Source organism: Pseudophryne corroboree, chromosome 4 (assembly GCF_028390025.1).
Source record: "Pseudophryne corroboree isolate aPseCor3 chromosome 4, aPseCor3.hap2, whole genome shotgun sequence".
Lineage (NCBI taxonomy): Eukaryota > Metazoa > Chordata > Amphibia > Anura > Myobatrachidae > Pseudophryne > Pseudophryne corroboree.
In genome coordinates, this window is record NC_086447.1 from 27,098,844 (window position 1) to 27,115,409 (window position 16,566).

Below are 16,566 nucleotides of genomic sequence, written 5' to 3' on the forward strand. Positions count from 1 at the left end.
TTTCCTATTTTCTAATAATTTTGACGCTATTTATCCACTTTGCATTTCCAGAGGACACATTCACTTATTATCAATTCTGATCATTGTATTTACTAAAAAAATCTTTTTTTAATGTATTTCTGACCAATTTTGAAGGGGGACCTTATGCATATTGGGTAAATGTGAATAACTCTACACTACAGGTACTTCATGAATGCAACACCATCCAATATGCATGGCAGAAGGGAAATTGACTTTTGATATTTTGCAATATGATTTTTTGCTTGCTTTTTCATTGAGCAATGCAACAGTAGATGGTTATCAAAATATAAATTATTGAATTCAAAGTGTTTAGGTAACAAAATATGTTTCTGCCCAGTTTCAAAGTGGAGACCTTTCGCATGTGAGGCAAACGTGATAACCACTACATTACAAAAACTACATGTAAACAGCATCTCCCACCATCCAATAAAAAATGATATTTGACATACATTATGGCATTCTGAAATTTACTTTTTATATGATTGTATTTTTATTAAGCATTTTACCCAAAAATTAATTGTTTTAAAATTCTAAAGCTAAAAGATTGTTTCTGCCCAGTTTCGAACTGGGGACCTTTCGCGTGTTAGATGTACGTGATAACCACTACACTACAGAAACTGACTCTCGTGGATCCCATCACTATCTCGTCTGGAAGTACACATGACACATGCTTTTCTTAGAAATATAATTTTTTCTAAACTTTTTTTCCTATTTTCTAATAATTTTGACGCTATTTTTCCACTTTGCATTTCAAGAGGACACATTCACTTATTATCAATTCTGATCATTGTATTTACTAAAAAAATCTTTTTTTAATGTATTTCTGACCAATTTTGAAGGGGGACCTTATGCATATTGGGTAAATGTGAATAACTCTACACTACAGGTACTTCATGAATGCAACACCATCCAATATGCATTGTAGAAGGGAAATTGACTTTTGATATTCTGCAATATGATTTTTTTGCTTGCTTTTTCATTGAGCAATGCAACAGTAGATAGTTATCAAATATAAATTATTGAATTCAAAGTGTTTAGGTAACAAAATATGTTTCTGCCCAGTTTCGAACTGGGGACCTTTCACGTGTGAGGCAAACGTGATAACCACTACACTACAGTAACTTCATGGAAACAGCATCTCCCGCCATCCAATAAAATATGATCTTTGACATACATTATGGCATTCTGAAATAAACTTTTTATATGATTGCATTTTTATTTGGCATTTCAACCAAAAATCCCTTGTTTTAAAATTCTAAAGATAACAGCATATTTCTGCCCAGTTTCGAACTGGGGACCTTTTGTGTTTTAGGCGAATGTGATAACCACTACAATACAGAAACTGACTTTTGAAGATCTCATCACTATCGAGTCGGGAAGTACCATTGGCAAACCGTTTTCTTAGAATTTTTTTTTCTAAACTTATTTTTCTATTTTCTAATAATTTCTATGCTATTTTTTCCACTTTGCATTTCAAGAGGACACATTCACTTATTAATAGTTCTGATCATTGTATTTAATAAAAAAAAATCTATTTTTAATGTATTTCTGACCAATTTTGAAGGGGAACCTTATGCATATTGGCTAAATGTGTATAATACTACACTACAGGTACCTCATGAATGCAACACCATCCAATATGCATGGTAGAAGGGAAATTGACTTTTGATATTCTGCAATATGATTTTTTTGCTTGCTTTTTCATTGAGCAATGCAACAGTATATAGTTATCAAAATATAAATTATTGAATTCAAAGTGTTTAGGTAACAAAATATGTTTTTGCCAATTTCGAACTGGGGACCTTTCACGTGTGAGGCAAACATGAAATCACTACATTACAGATACTACATGAAAAATTTGCGACCACCATCCAATAAAAAATAATCTTTGACATTCAGTATGGCATGCTAAAATAAACTTTTTATTTAATTGTATTTTTATTGAGCATTTTACCCAAAAATTCATTGTTTTAAAATTCTAAAGCTAAAAGATTGTTTCTGCCCAGTTTCGAACTGGGGACCTTTCGCGTGTTAGGCGAACGTGATAACCACTACACTACAGAAACTGACTCTCGTGGATCCCATCACTATCTAGTCTGGAAGTACAAATGACACATGCTTTTCTTAGAAATATAATTTTTTCTAAACTTTTTTTCCTATTTTCTAATAATTTTGACGCTATTTTTCCACTTTGCATTTCAAGAGGACACATTCACTTATTATCAATTCTGATCATTGTATTTACTAAAAAAATCTTTTTTTTAATGTATTTCTGACCAATTTTGAAGGGGGACCTTATGCATATTGGGTAAATGTGAATAACTCTACACTACAGGTATTTCATGAATGCAACACCATCCAATATGCATGGTAGAAGGGAAATTGACTTTTGATATTCTGCAATATGATTTTTGCTTGCTTTTTCATTGAGCAATGCAACAGTAGATAGTTATCAAAATATAAATGATTGAATTCAAAGTGTTTAGGTAACAAAATATGTTTCTGCCCAGTTTCGAACTGGGGACCTTTCGCGTGTGAGGCGAACGTGATAACCACTACACTACAGGAATTACATGGAAACAGAATCTACCGCCATCCAGTAAAAAAATTATCTTTGACATACATTATGGCATTCTGAAATAAACTTTTTATATGATTGCATTTTTATTTGGCATTTCAACCAAAAATCCCTTGTTTTAAAATTCTAAAGATAACAGCATATTTTTGCCCAGTTTCGAACTGGGGACCTTTTGTGTTTTAGGCGCATGTGATAACCACTACAATACAGAAACTGACTTTTGAAGATCTCATCACTATTGAGTCGGGAAGTACCATTGGCAAACCGTTTTCTTAGAATTTTTTTTCTAAACTTATTTTTCTATTTTCTAATAATTTCTATGCTATTTTTTTCACTTTGCATTTCAAGAGGACACATTCACTTATTAATAGTTCTGATCATTGTATTTAAAAAAAAATCTATTTTTAATGTATTTCTGACCAATTTTGAAGGGGAACCTTATGCATATTGGCTAAATGTGAATAATACTACACTACAGGTACTTCATGATTGCAAAACTATCCAATATGCATGGTAGATGGGAAATTGACTTTTGATATTCTGCAATATGATTTTTTGCTTGCTTTTTCATTGAGCAATGCAACAGTGTATAGTTACCAAAATATAAATTATTGAATTCAAAGTGTTTAGGTAACAAAATATGTTTCTGTCAATTTCGAATTGGGGACCTTTCGCGTGTGAGGCAAACATGAAATTACTACGCTACAGATACTACATGAAAAATTTGCGACCATCATCCAATAAGAAATGATCTTTGACATACATTATGGCATTCTGAAATAAACTTTTTATATGATTGCATTTTTATTTGGCATTTCAACCAAAAATCCCTTGTTTTAAAATTCTAAAGATAACAGCATATTTCTGCCCAGTTTCGAACTGGGGACCTTTTGTGTTTTAGGCGAATGTGATAACCACTACAATATAGAAACTGACTTTTGAAGATCTCATCACTATCGAGTCGGGAAGTACCATTGGCAAACCGTTTTCTTAGAATTTTTTTTTCTAAACTTATTTTTCTATTTTCTAATAATTTCTATGCTATTTTTTCCACTTTGCATTTCAAGAGGACACATTCACTTATTAATAGTTCTGATCATTGTATTTAATAAAAAAAAATCTATTTTTAATGTATTTCTGACCAATTTTGAAAGGGAACCTTATGCATATTGGCTAAATGTGAATAATACTACACTACAGGTACCTCATGAATGCAACACCATCCAATATGCATGGTAGAAGGGAAATTGACTTTTGATATTCTGCAATATGATTTTTTTGCTTGCTTTTTCATTGAGCAATGCAACAGTATATAGTTATCAAAATATAAATTATTGAATTCAAAGTGTTTAGGTAACAAAATATGTTTCTGCCAATTTCGAACTGGGGACCTTTTACTTGTGAGGCAAACATGAAATCCCTACACTACAGATACTACATGAAAAATTTGCGACCACCATCCAATAAAAAATAATCTTTGACATTCAGTATGGCATGCTAAAATAAACTTTTTATCTGATTGTATTTTTATTGAGCATTTTACCCCAAAATTCATTGTTTTAAAATTCTAAAGCTAAAAGATTGTTTCTGCCCAGTTTCGAACTGGGGACCTTTCGCGTGTTAGGTGAACGTGATAACCACTACACTACAGAAACTGACTCTCGTGGATCCCATCACTATCTAGTCTGGAAGTACAAATGACACATGCTTTTCTTAGAAATATAATTTTTTCTAAACTTTTTTTCCTATTTTCTAATAATTTTGACGCTATTTTTCCACTTTGCATTTCAAGAGGACACATTCACTTATCAATTCTGATCATTGTATTTACTAAAAAAATCTTTTTTTTATGTATTTCTGACCAATTTTGAAGGGGGACCTTATGCATATTGGGTAAATGTGAATAACTCTACACTACAGGTATTTCATGAATGCAACACCATCCAATATGCATGGTAGAAGGGAAATTGACTTTTGATATTCTGCAATATGATTTTTGCTTGCTTTTTCATTGAGCAATGCAACAGTAGATAGTTATCAAAATATAAATTATTGAATTCAAAGTGTTTAGGTAACAAAATATGTTTCTGCCCAGTTTCGAACAGGGGACCTTTCGCGTGTGAGGCGAACGTGATAACCACTACACTACAGAAATTACATGGAAACAGAATCTACCGCCATCCAGTAAAAAAATTATCTTTGACATACATTATGGCATTCGGAAATAAACTTTTTATATGATTGCATTTTTATTTGGCATTTCAACCAAAAATCCCTTGTTTTAAAATTCTAAAGATAACAGCATATTTTTCCCAGTTTCGAACTGGGGACCTTTTGTGTTTTAGGTGCATGTGATAACCACTACAATACAGAAACTGACTTTTGAAGATCTCATCACTATGGAGTCGGGAAGTACCATTGGCAAACCGTTTTCTTAGAATTTTTTTTTCTAAACTTATTTTTCTATTTTCTAATAATTTCTATGCTATTTTTTTCACTTTGCATTTCAAGAGGACACATTCACTTATTAATAGTTCTGATCATTGTATTTAAAAAAAAATCTATTTTTAATGTATTTCTGACCAATTTTGAAGGGGAACCTTATGCATATTGGCTAAATGTGAATAATACTACACTACAGGTACTTCATGATTGCAACACTATCCAATATGCATGGTAGATGGGAAATTGACTTTTGATATTCTGCAATATGATTTTTTGCTTGCTTTTTCATTGAGCAATGCAACAGTGTATAGTTACCAAAATATAAATTATTGAATTCAAAGTGTTTAGGTAACAAAATATGTTTTTGTCAATTTCGAATTGGGGACCTTTCGCGTGTGAGGCAAACATGAAATTACTACGCTACAGATACTACATGAAAAATTTGCGACCATCATCCAATAAGAAATGATCTTTGACATACATTATGGCATTCTGAAATAAACTTTTTATATGATTGCATTTTTATTTGGCATTTCAACCAAAAATCCCTTGTTTTAAAATTCTAAAGATAACAGCATATTTCTGCCCAGTTTCGAACTGGGGACCTTTCGCGTGTGAGGCAAACATGAAATCACTACACTACAGATACTACATGAAAAATTTGCGACCACCATCCAATAAAAAATGATCTTTGACATTCAGTATGGCATGCTAAAATAAACTTTTTATCTGATTGTATTTTTATTGAGCATTTTACCCAAAAATTCATTGTTTTAAAATTCTAAAGCTAAAAGATTGTTTCTGCCCAGTTTCGAACTGGTGACCTTTTGCGTGTGAGGCGAGCGTGATAACCACTACACTACAGGAATTACATGGAAACAGAATCTACCGCCATCCAGTAAAAAAATTATCTTTGACATACATTATGGCATTCTGAAATAAACTTTTTATATGATTGCATTTTTATTTGGCATTTCAACCAAAAATCCCTTGTTTTAAAATTCTAAAGATAACAGCATATTTTTGACCAGTTTCGAACTGGGGACCTTTTGTGTTTTAGGCGCATGTGATAACCACTACAATACAGAAACTGACTTTTGAAGATATCATCACTATGGAGTCGGGAAGTACCATTGGCAAACCGTTTTCTTAGAATTTTTTTTTCTAAACTTATTTTTCTATTTTCTAATAATTTCTATGCTATTTTTTTCACTTTGCATTGCAAGAGGACACATTCACTTATTAATAGTTCTGATCATTGTATTTAAAAAAAATCTATTTTTAATGTATTTCTGACCAATTTTGAAGGGAAACCTTATGCATATTGGCTAAATGTGAATAATACTACACTACAGGTACTTCATGATTGCAACACTATCCAATATGCATGGTAGACGGGAAATTGACTTTTGATATTCTGCAATATGATTTTTTGCTTGCTTTTTTAATGAGCAATGCAACAGTATATAGTTACCAAAATATAAATTATTGAATTCAAAGTGTTTAGGTAACAAAATATGTTTCTGCCCAGTTTCGAACTGGGGACCTTTCGCGTGTGAGGCGAACGTAATAACCACTACACTACAGAAACTACATGGAAACAGCATCTCCCGCCATCCAATAAAAAATGATCTTTGACATACATTATGGCATTCTGAAATAAACTTTTTATATGATTGCATTTTTATTTGGCATTTCAACCAAAAATCCCTTGTTTTAAAATTCTAAAGATAACAGCATATTTCTGCCCAGTTTCGAACTGGGGACCTTTTGTGTTTTAGGCGAATGTGATAACCACTACAATACAGAAACTGACTTTTGAAGATCTCATCACTATCGAGTCGGGAAGTACCATTGGCAAACCGTTTTCTTAGAATTTTTTTTTAAACTTATTTTTCTATTTTCTAATAATTTCTATGCTATTTTTTCCACTTTGCATTTCAAGAGGACACATTCACTTATTAATAGTTCTGATCATTGTATTTAATAAAAAAATCTATTTTTAATGTATTTCTGACCAATTTTGAAGGGGAACCTTATGCATATTGGCTAAATGTGAATAATACTACACTACAGGTACCTCATGAATGCAACACCATCCAATATGCATGGTAGAAGGGAAATTGACTTTTGATATTCTGCAATATGATTTTTTTGCTTGCTTTTTCATTGAGCAATGCAACAGTATATAGTTATCAAAATATAAATTATTGAATTCAAAGTGTTTAGGTAACAAAATATGTTTCTGCCAATTTCGAACTGGGGACCTTTCACATGTGAGGCAAACATGAAATCACTACACTACAGATACTACATGAAAAATTTGCGACCACCATCCAATAAAAAAATGATCTTTGACATTCAGTATGGCATGCTAAAATAAACTTTTTATCTGATTGTATTTTTATTGAGCATTTTACCCAAAAATTCATTGTTTTAAAATTCTAAAGCTAAAAGATTGTTTCTGCCCAGTTTCGAACTGGGGACCTTTCACGTGTGAGGCAAACGTGTTAACCACTACACTACAGAAACTGACTCTCGTGGTCCCCATCACTATCTAGTCTGGAAGTACAAATGACACATGCTTTTCTTAGAAATATAATTTTTTCTAGACTTTTTTTCCTATTTTCTAATAATTTTGACGCTATTTTTCCACTTTGCATTTCAAGAGGACACATTCACTTATTATCAATTCTGATCATTGTATTTACTACAAAAATATTTTTTTAATGTATTTCTGACCAATTTTGAAGGGGGACCTTATGCATATTGGGTAAATGTGAATAACTCTACACTACAGGTATTTCATGAATGCAACACCATCCAATATGCATGGTAGAAAGGAAATTGACTTTTGATATTCTGCAATATGATTGTTGCTTGCTTTTTCATTGAGCAATGCAACAGTATATAGTTATCAAAATATAAATTATTGAATTCAAAGTGTTTAGGTAACAAAATATGCTTCTGCCCAGTTTCAAACTGGGGACCTTTTGCGTGTGAGGCGAACGTGATAACCACTACACTACAGAAACTACATGGAAACAGCATCTCCCGCCATCCAATAAAAAATGATCTTTGACATACATTATGGCATTCTGAAATAAACTTTTTATATGATTGCATTTTTATTTGGCATTTCAACCAAAAATCCCTTGTTTTAAAATTCTAAAGATAACAGCATATTCTGCCCAGTTTCGAACTGGGGACCTTTTGTGTTTTAGGCGAATGTGATAACCACTACAATACAGAAACTGACTTTTGAAGATCTCATCACTATCGAGTCGGGAAGTACCATTGGCAAACCGTTTTCTTAGAATTTTTTTTTCTAAACTTATTTTTCTATTTTCTAATAATTTCTATGCTATTTTTTCCACTTTATATTTCAAGAGGACACATTCACTTATTAATAGTTCTGATCATTGTATTTAATAAAAAAATCTATTTTTAATGTATTTCTGACCAATTTTGAAGGGGAACCTTATGCATATTGGCTAAATGTGAATAATACTACACTACAGGTACCTCATGAATGCAACACCATCCAATATGCATGGTAGAAGGGAAATTGACTTTTGATATTCTGCAATATGATTTTTTTGCTTGCTTTTTCATTGAGCAATGCAACAGTATATAGTTATCAAAATATAAATTATTGAATTCAAAGTGTTTAGGTAACAAAATATGTTTCTGCCAATTTCGAACTGGGGACCTTTCACATGTGAGGCAAACATGAAATCACTACACTACAGATACTACATGAAAAATTTGCGACCACCATCCAATAAAAAATGATCTTTGACATTCAGTATGGCATGCTAAAATAAACTTTTTATCTGATTGTATTTTTATTGAGCATTTTACCCAAAAATTCATTGTTTTAAAATTCTAAAGCTAAAAGATTGTTTCTGCCCAGTTTCGAACTGGTGACCTTTCGCGTGTGAGGCGAGCGTGATAACCACTACACTACAGGAATTACATGGAAACAGAATCTACCGCCATCCAGTAAAAAAATTATCTTTGACATACATTATGGCATTCTGAAATAAACTTTTTATATGATTGCATTTTTATTTGGCATTTCAACCAAAAATCCCTTGTTTTAAAATTCTAAAGATAACAGCATATCTTTGCCCAGTTTCGAACTGGGGACCTTTTGTGTTTTAGGCGCATGTGATAACCACTACAATACAGAAACTGACTTTTGAAGATCTCATCACTATCGAGTCGGGAAGTACCATTGGCAAACCGTTTTCTTAGAATTTTTTTTTCTAAACTTATTTTTCTATTTTCTAATAATTTCTATGCTATCTTTTTCACTTTGCATTTCAAGAGGACACATTCACTTATTAATAGTTCTGATCATAGTATTTTAAAAAAATCTATTTTTAATGTAATTCTGACCAATTTTGAAGGGGATCCTTATGCATATTGGCTAAATGTGAATAATACTACACTACAGGTACTTCATGATTGCAACACTATCCAATATGCATGGTAGACGGGAAATTGACTTTTGATATTCTGCAATATGATTTTTTTGCTTACTTTGTCATTGAGCAATGCAACAGTAGATAGTTATCAAAATATAAATTATTGAATTCAAAGTGTTTAGGTAACAAAATATGTTTCTGCCCAGTTTTGAACTGGGGACCTTTCGCATGTGAGGCGAACATGATAACCACTACACTACAGAAACTACATGGAAACAGCATCTCCCGCCATCCAATAACAAATGATTTTTGACATACATTATTTCATTCTGAAATAAACTTTTTATATGATTGCATTTTTATTTGGCATTTCAACCAAAAATCCCTTGTTTTAAAATTCTAAAGATAACAGCATATTTCTGCCCAGTTTCGAACTGGGGACCTTTTGTGTTTTAGGCGAATGTGATAACCACTACAATACAGAAACTGACTTTTGAAGATCTCATCACTATCGAGTCGGGAAGTACCATTGGCAAACCGTTTTCTTAGAATTTTTTTTTCTAAACTTATTTTTCTATTTTCTAATAATTTCTATGCTATTTTTTCCACTTTGCATTTCAAGAGGACACATTCACTTATTAATAGTTCTGATCATTGTATTTAATAAAAAAAATCTATTTTTAATGTATTTCTGACCAATTTTGAAGGGGAACCTTATGCATATTGGCTAAATGTGAATAATACTACACTAAAGGTACCTCATGAATGCAACACCATCCAATATGCATGGTAGAAGGGAAATTGACTTTTGATATTCTGCAATATGATTTTTTTGCTTGCTTTTTCATTGAGCAATGCAACAGTATATAGTTATCAAAATATAAATTATTGAATTCAAAGTGTTTAGGTAACAAAATATGTTTCTGCCAATTTCGAACTGGGGACCTTTCACATGTGAGGCAAACATGAAATCACTACACTACAGATACTACATGAAAAATTTGCGACCGCCATCCAATAAAAAATGATCTTTGACATTCAGTATGGCATGCTAAAATAAACTTTTTATCTGATTGTATTTTTATTGAGCATTTTACCCAAAAATTCATTGTTTTAAAATTCTAAAGCTAAAAGATTGTTTCTGCCCAGTTTTGAACTGGGGACCTTTCGCGTGTTAGGCGAATGTGATAACCACTACACTACAGAAACTGACTCTCGTGGATCTCATCACTATCTAGTCTGGAATTACAAATGACACATGCTTTTCTTAGAAATATAATTTTTTCTAAACTTTTTTTTCCTATTTTCTAATAATTTTGACGCTTTTTTTCCACTTTGCATTTCAAGAGGACACATTCACTTATTATCAATTCTGATCATTGTATTTACTAAAAAAAATTTTTTTAATGTATTTCTGACCAATTTTGAAGGGGGACCTTATGCATATTGGGTAAATGTGAATAACTCTACACTACAGGTATTTCATGAATGCAACACCATCCAATATGCATGGTAGAAGGGAAATTGACTTTTGATATTCTGCAATATGATTTTTGCTTGCTTTTTCATTGAGCAATGCAACAGTAGATAGTTATCAAAATATAAATTATTGAATTCAAAGTGTTTAGGTAACAAAATATGCTTCTGCCCAGTTTCAAACTGGGGACCTTTCGCGTGTGAGGCGAACGTGATAACCACTACACTACAGAAACTACATGGAAACAGCATCTCCCGCCATCCAATAAAAAATGATCTTTGACATACATTATGGCATTCTGAAATAAACTTTTTATATGATTGCATTTTTATTTGGCATTTCAACCAAAAATCCCTTGTTTTAAAATTCTAAAGATAACAGCATATTCTGCCCAGTTTCGAACTGGGGACCTTTTGTGTTTTAGGCGAATGTGATAACCACTACAATACAGAAACTGACTTTTGAAGATCTCATCACTATCGAGTCGGGAAGTACCATTGGCAAACCGTTTTCTTAGAATTTTTTTTTCTAAACTTATTTTTCTATTTTCTAATAATTTCTATGCTATTTTTTCCACTTTGCATTTCAAGAGGACACATTCACTTATTAATAGTTCTGATCATTGTATTTAATAAAAAAATCTATTTTTAATGTATTTCTGACCAATTTTGAAGGGGAACCTTATGCATATTGGCTAAATGTGAATAATACTACACTACAGGTACCTCATGAATGCAACACCATCCAATATGCATGGTAGAAGGGAAATTGACTTTTGATATTCTGCAATATGATTTTTTTGCTTGCTTTTTCATTGAGCAATGCAACAGTATATAGTTATCAAAATATAAATTATTGAATTCAAAGTGTTTAGGTAACAAAATATGTTTCTGCCAATTTCGAACTGGGGACCTTTCACATGTGAGGCAAACATGAAATCACTACACTACAGATACTACATGAAAAATTTGCGACCACCATCCAATAAAAAATGATCTTTGACATTCAATATGGCATGCTAAAATAAACTTTTTATCTGATTGTATTTTTATTGAGCATTTTACCCAAAAATTCATTGTTTTAAAATTCTAAAGCTAAAAGATTGTTTCTGCCCAGTTTCGAACTGGTGACCTTTCGCATGTGAGGCGAGCGTGATAACCACTACACTACAGGAATTACATAGAAACAGAATCTACCGCCATCCAGTAAAAAAATTATCTTTGACATACATTATGGCATTCTGAAATAAACTTTTTATATGATTGCATTTTTATTTGGCATTTCAACCAAAAATCCCTTGTTTTAAAATTCTAAAGATAACAGCATATCTTTGCCCAGTTTCGAACTGGGGACCTTTTGTGTTTTAGGCGCATGTGATAACCACTACAATACAGAAACTGACTTTTGAAGATCTCATCACTATCGAGTCGGGAAGTACCATTGGCAAACCGTTTTCTTAGAATTTTTTTTTCTAAACTTATTTTTCTATTTTCTAATAATTTCTATGCTATCTTTTTCACTTTGCATTTCAAGAGGACACATTCACTTATTAATAGTTCTGATCATAGTATTTTAAAAAAATCTATTTTTAATGTAATTCTGACCAATTTTGAAGGGGATCCTTATGCATATTGGCTAAATGTGAATAATACTACACTACAGGTACTTCATGATTGCAACACTATCCAATATGCATGGTAGACGGGGAAATTGACTTTTGATATTCTGCAATATGATTTTTTTGCTTACTTTGTCATTGAGCAATGCAACAGTAGATAGTTATCAAAATATAAATTATTGAATTCAAAGTGTTTAGGTAACAAAATATGTTTCTGCCCAGTTTTGAACTGGGGACCTTTCGCATGTGAGGCAAACGTGATAACCACTACACTACAGAAACTACATGGAAACAGTATCTCCCGCCATCCAATAACAAATGATTTTTGACATACATTATTTCATTCTGAAATAAACTTTTTATATGATTGCATTTTTATTTGGCATTTCAACCAAAAATCCCTTGTTTTAAAATTCTAAAGATAACAGCATATTTCTGCCCAGTTTCGAACTGGGGACCTTTTGTGTTTTAGGCGAATGTGATAACCACTACAATACAGAAACTGACTTTTGAAGATCTCATCACTATCGAGTCGGGAAGTACCATTGGCAAACCGTTTTCTTAGAATTTTTTTTTCTAAACTTATTTTTCTATTTTCTAATAATTTCTATGCTATTTTTTCCACTTTGCATTTCAAGAGGACACATTCACTTATTAATAGTTCTGATCATTGTATTTAATAAAAAAAATCTATTTTTAATGTATTTCTGACCAATTTTGAAGGGGAACCTTATGCATATTGGCTAAATGTGAATAATACTACACTACAGGTACCTCATGAATGCAACACCATCCAATATGCATGGTAGAAGGGAAATTGACTTTTGATATTCTGCAATATGATTTTTTTGCTTGCTTTTTCATTGAGCAATGCAACAGTATATAGTTATCAAAATATAAATTATTGAATTCAAAGTGTTTAGGTAACAAAATATGTTTCTGCCAATTTCGAACTGGGGACCTTTCACATGTGAGGCAAACATGAAATCACTACACTACAGATACTACATGAAAAATTTGCGACCGCCATCCAATAAAAAATGATCTTTGACATTCAGTATGGCATGCTAAAATAAACTTTTTATCTGATTGTATTTTTATTGAGCATTTTACCCAAAAATTCATTGTTTTAAAATTCTAAAGCTAAAAGATTGTTTCTGCCCAGTTTCGAACTGGGGACCTTTCGCGTGTTAGGCGAATGTGATAACCACTACACTACAGAAACTGACTCTCGTGGATCTCATCACTATCTAGTCTGGAATTACAAATGACACATGCTTTTCTTAGAAATATAATTTTTTCTAAACTTTTTTTTCCTATTTTCTAATAATTTTGACGCTTTTTTTCCACTTTGCATTTCAAGAGGACACATTCACTTATTATCAATTCTGATCATTGTATTTACTAAAAAAAATGTTTTTAATGTATTTCTGACCAATTTTGAAGGGGGACCTTATGCATATTGGGTAAATGTGAATAACTCTACACTACAGGTATTTCATGAATGCAACACCATCCAATATGCATGGTAGAAGGGAAATTGACTTTTGATATTCTGCAATATGATTTTTGCTTGCTTTTTCATTGAGCAATGCAACAGTAGATAGTTATCAAAATATAAATTATTGAATTCAAAGTGTTTAGGTAACAAAATATGTTTCTGCCAATTTCGAACTGGGGACCTTTCGCGTGTGAGGCAAACATGAAATCACTACGCTACATATACTACATGAAAAATTTGCGACCATCATCCAATAAGAAATGATCTTTGACATTCAGTATGGCATGCTAAAATAAACTTTTTATCTGATTGTATTTTTATTGAGCATTTTACCCAAAAATTCATTGTTTTAAAATTCTAAAGCTAAAAGATAGTTTCTGCCCAGTTTCGAACTGGGGACCTTTCGCGTGTTAGGCAAACGTGATAACCACTACACTACAGAAACTGACTCTTGTGGATCCTATCACTATCTAGTCTGGAAGTACAAATGACACATGCTTTTCTTAGAAATATAATTTTTTCTAAACTTTTTTTCCCTATTTTCTAATAATTTTGACGCTATTTTTCCTCTTTGCATTTCAAGAGGACACATTCACTTATTATCAATTCTGATCATTGTATTTACTAAAAAATCTTTTTTTAATGTATTTTTGACCAATTTTGAAGGGGGACCTTATGCATATTGGGTAAATGTGAATAACTCTACACTACAGGTATTTCATGAATGCAACACCATCCAATATGCATGGTAGAAGGGAAATTGACTTTTGATATTCTGCAATATGATTTTTTTGCTTACTTTTTCATTGAGCAATGCAACAGTAGATAGTTATCAAAATATAAATTATTGAATTCAAAGTGTTTAGGTAACAAAATATGTTTCTGCCCAGTTTCGAACTGGGGACCTTTCGCGTGTGAGGCGAACATGAAATCACTACGCTACAGATACTACATGAAAAATTTGCGACCATCATCCAATAAGAAATGATCTTTGACATTCAGTATGGCATGCTAAAATAAACTTTTTATCTGATTGTATTTTTATTGAGCATTTTACCCAAAAATTCATTGTTTTAAAATTCTAAAGCTAAAAGATTGTTTCTGCCCAGTTTCGAACTGGGGATCTTTCGCGTGTTAGGTGAACGTGATAACCACTACACTACAGAAACTGAATCTCGTAGATCCTATCACTATCTAGTCTGGAAGTACAAATGACACATGCTTTTCTTAGACATATAATTTTTTCTAAACTTTTTTTCCTATTTTCTAATAATTTTGACGCTATTTTTCCACTTTGCATTTCAAGAGGACACATTCACTTATTATCAATTCTGATCATTGTATTTACTAAAAAATCTTTTTTTAATGTATTTTTGACCAATTTTGAAGGGGAACCTTATGCATATTGGCTAAATGTGAATAATACTACACTACAGGTACTTCATGATTGCAACACTATCCAATATGCATGGTAGACGGGAAATTGACTTTTGATATTCTGCAATATGATTTTTTGCTTGCTTTTTCATTGAGCAATGCAACAGTATATAGTTACCAAAATATAAATTATTGAATTCAAAGTGTTTAGGTAACAAAATATGTTTCTTCCAATTTCGAACTGGGGACCTTTCGCGTGTGAGGCAAACATGAAATCACTACGCTACAGATATTACATGAAAAATTTGCGACCATCATCCAATAAGAAATGATCTTTGACATTCAGTCTGGCATGCTAAAATAAACTTTTTATCTGATTGTATTTTTATTGAGCATTTTACCCAAAAATTCATTGTTTTAAAATTCTAAAGCTAAAAGATTGTTTCTGCCCAGTTTCGAACTGGGGATCTTTCGCGTGTTAGGTGAACGTGATAACCACTACACTACAGAAACTGAATCTCATAGATCCTATCACTATCTAGTCTGGAAGTACAAATGACACATGCTTTTCTTAGAAATATAATTTTTTCTAAACTTTTTTTCCTATTTTCTAATAATTTTGACGCTATTTTTCCACTTTGCATTTCAAGAGGACACATTCACTTCTTATCAATTCTGATCATTGTATTTAATAAAAAAAACCTTTTTTTTAATGTATTTCTGACAAATTTTGAAGGGGGTCCTTATGCATGTTGGGTAAATGTGAATAACTCTACACTACAGGTATTTCATGAATGCAACACTATCCAATATGCATGGTAGAAGGGAAATTGACTTTTGATATTCTGCAATATGATTTTTTTGCTTGCTTTTTCATTGAGCAATGCAACAGTAGATAGTTATCAAAATATAAATTATTGAATTCAAAGTGTTTAGGTAACAAAATATGTTTCTGCCCAGTTTCGAACTGGGGACCTTTCGCGTGTGAGGCGAACGTGATAACCACTACACTACAGAAACTACATGGAAACAGACTCTCCCGCCATCCAATAAAAAATGATCTTTGACATACATTATAGCATTCTGAAATAAACTTTTTATATGATTGCATTTTTA

At 31.9% G+C, this 16,566-nt stretch overlaps 18 non-coding genes across 18 annotated transcripts; all 18 read right to left on the reverse strand.

Annotated features, from left to right (window-relative positions):
• Positions 1-566: 566 nt before the first annotated feature.
• Positions 567-639, reverse strand: TRNAV-AAC (transfer RNA valine (anticodon AAC)). The gene has a single exon. It is a non-coding gene; the product is annotated as a tRNA-Val (tRNA).
• Positions 640-1,070: 431 nt separating this feature from the next.
• Positions 1,071-1,143, reverse strand: TRNAV-CAC (transfer RNA valine (anticodon CAC)). The gene has a single exon. It is a non-coding gene; the product is annotated as a tRNA-Val (tRNA).
• An 871-nt stretch (positions 1,144-2,014) lies between these two features.
• On the reverse strand, positions 2,015-2,087 carry TRNAV-AAC (transfer RNA valine (anticodon AAC)). The gene has a single exon. It is a non-coding gene; the product is annotated as a tRNA-Val (tRNA).
• Positions 2,088-2,518: 431 nt separating this feature from the next.
• On the reverse strand, positions 2,519-2,591 carry TRNAV-CAC (transfer RNA valine (anticodon CAC)). The gene has a single exon. It is a non-coding gene; the product is annotated as a tRNA-Val (tRNA).
• A 1,590-nt stretch (positions 2,592-4,181) lies between these two features.
• TRNAV-AAC (transfer RNA valine (anticodon AAC)) lies at positions 4,182-4,254 on the reverse strand. Its single transcript has one exon. It is a non-coding gene; the product is annotated as a tRNA-Val (tRNA).
• Positions 4,255-4,681: 427 nt separating this feature from the next.
• Positions 4,682-4,754, reverse strand: TRNAV-CAC (transfer RNA valine (anticodon CAC)). Its single transcript has one exon. It is a non-coding gene; the product is annotated as a tRNA-Val (tRNA).
• A 1,808-nt stretch (positions 4,755-6,562) lies between these two features.
• On the reverse strand, positions 6,563-6,635 carry TRNAV-CAC (transfer RNA valine (anticodon CAC)). Its single transcript has one exon. It is a non-coding gene; the product is annotated as a tRNA-Val (tRNA).
• Positions 6,636-7,503: 868 nt separating this feature from the next.
• TRNAV-CAC (transfer RNA valine (anticodon CAC)) lies at positions 7,504-7,576 on the reverse strand. Its single transcript has one exon. It is a non-coding gene; the product is annotated as a tRNA-Val (tRNA).
• A 430-nt stretch (positions 7,577-8,006) lies between these two features.
• TRNAV-CAC (transfer RNA valine (anticodon CAC)) lies at positions 8,007-8,079 on the reverse strand. Its single transcript has one exon. It is a non-coding gene; the product is annotated as a tRNA-Val (tRNA).
• Positions 8,080-9,670: 1,591 nt separating this feature from the next.
• TRNAV-CAC (transfer RNA valine (anticodon CAC)) lies at positions 9,671-9,743 on the reverse strand. Its single transcript has one exon. It is a non-coding gene; the product is annotated as a tRNA-Val (tRNA).
• An 870-nt stretch (positions 9,744-10,613) lies between these two features.
• TRNAV-AAC (transfer RNA valine (anticodon AAC)) lies at positions 10,614-10,686 on the reverse strand. The gene has a single exon. It is a non-coding gene; the product is annotated as a tRNA-Val (tRNA).
• Positions 10,687-11,116: 430 nt separating this feature from the next.
• On the reverse strand, positions 11,117-11,189 carry TRNAV-CAC (transfer RNA valine (anticodon CAC)). The gene has a single exon. It is a non-coding gene; the product is annotated as a tRNA-Val (tRNA).
• A 1,592-nt stretch (positions 11,190-12,781) lies between these two features.
• On the reverse strand, positions 12,782-12,854 carry TRNAV-CAC (transfer RNA valine (anticodon CAC)). The gene has a single exon. It is a non-coding gene; the product is annotated as a tRNA-Val (tRNA).
• Positions 12,855-13,724: 870 nt separating this feature from the next.
• Positions 13,725-13,797, reverse strand: TRNAV-AAC (transfer RNA valine (anticodon AAC)). The gene has a single exon. It is a non-coding gene; the product is annotated as a tRNA-Val (tRNA).
• Positions 13,798-14,445: 648 nt separating this feature from the next.
• Positions 14,446-14,518, reverse strand: TRNAV-AAC (transfer RNA valine (anticodon AAC)). Its single transcript has one exon. It is a non-coding gene; the product is annotated as a tRNA-Val (tRNA).
• Positions 14,519-15,169: 651 nt separating this feature from the next.
• On the reverse strand, positions 15,170-15,242 carry TRNAV-AAC (transfer RNA valine (anticodon AAC)). Its single transcript has one exon. It is a non-coding gene; the product is annotated as a tRNA-Val (tRNA).
• A 648-nt stretch (positions 15,243-15,890) lies between these two features.
• On the reverse strand, positions 15,891-15,963 carry TRNAV-AAC (transfer RNA valine (anticodon AAC)). The gene has a single exon. It is a non-coding gene; the product is annotated as a tRNA-Val (tRNA).
• A 434-nt stretch (positions 15,964-16,397) lies between these two features.
• On the reverse strand, positions 16,398-16,470 carry TRNAV-CAC (transfer RNA valine (anticodon CAC)). Its single transcript has one exon. It is a non-coding gene; the product is annotated as a tRNA-Val (tRNA).
• Between the last annotated feature and the right edge of the window lie 96 nt (positions 16,471-16,566).